Source organism: Halyomorpha halys, unplaced genomic scaffold (assembly GCF_000696795.3).
Source record: "Halyomorpha halys isolate HHAL.00 unplaced genomic scaffold, Hhal_1.1 Scaffold2186.1, whole genome shotgun sequence".
Classification (NCBI taxonomy): Eukaryota; Metazoa; Arthropoda; class Insecta; order Hemiptera; family Pentatomidae; genus Halyomorpha; species Halyomorpha halys.
The window spans coordinates 27,026-28,091 of NW_027110047.1; positions in this window are offsets into that span (position 1 = coordinate 27,026).

Genomic DNA, 1,066 nt, shown 5'->3' on the forward strand with positions numbered 1-1,066 from the left:
TCGAATAAAAAAAAATTTTGATTACAATTTAATTTTTTGTGTTATTTTTTACAATTTCAAGTTCTATCGGGCTTAAAAAAAGACCCTATATTTGTTCGCTATTACAGTAGGAGAGCCCGGTGTAAAAAAAAATCGTTATTCAACCGAATTTTAGTTATAGTCAGGGGGGATAAAAACTAGAGGCTGTTTTAAAATGTAAAAAAAAAATTAATTTTTCATTTAGAGCTCCATATCTTTGAAACTACCTACAACACCAGAAAACCTAACAGAACATATCATTTAAAATAGAATAAATTAGTTAAAATAGGAGCCCTAATAGAGCTATTTACGTTCAATAACTCCCGAGATTACAGTTTTTTAAAAAAGCAACATTTCATTAAATATATACCGAAAAATCAGTAGTTAGTGAATTTATTCTGAGAAATCTTTATCTCAAGAACCATTTGACGTACAGCTGTCTATTAGCACTCAAATTAAAGCTAGTGTAATGTGCTATAAAGTAGTTTATGACGTTTACCTTCATAGAGATATTATTGTTTATAATATTTGCATATGAATATGAATTTGGCATATGAAATTTTGTCCGAACAACTATAAATCAATTTATTTTAGAAAATACCATGAAAACTACTACTTCTACGAATATAAATGTTATAAACTGCTTTATGGTACATTAAACTAGCTTTAATGTGAGTGCTATTAGACATCTGTACGTCAAATGGTTCTATGAATTTATCACTATAAATTAACTATCTACTGATTTTTCAGTACTTTGCTTTTTAAAAAGATATATCTCGAGAACCATTTAACGTAAATAGCTCTATGAGGGCTCATATTTTAGCAAATTTACTCTTCTTTAAATGATGTCCTCTTAGGTTTTCTAACGTTGTTTGTAGTTTAAAAGATATAGAGCTCCGAATAAAATTTTTTGTTTTTTTAACGTTTTGCAACAGCCGCCAGTTTTCAATTCTCCTACCTGTACTTGGCAGACTCGTCAATTCTGTTGCTTTTAAAAAAACTATCTCGGGAACTTGCAACAAGTACGTTAATTTTGATTTATTGTTTA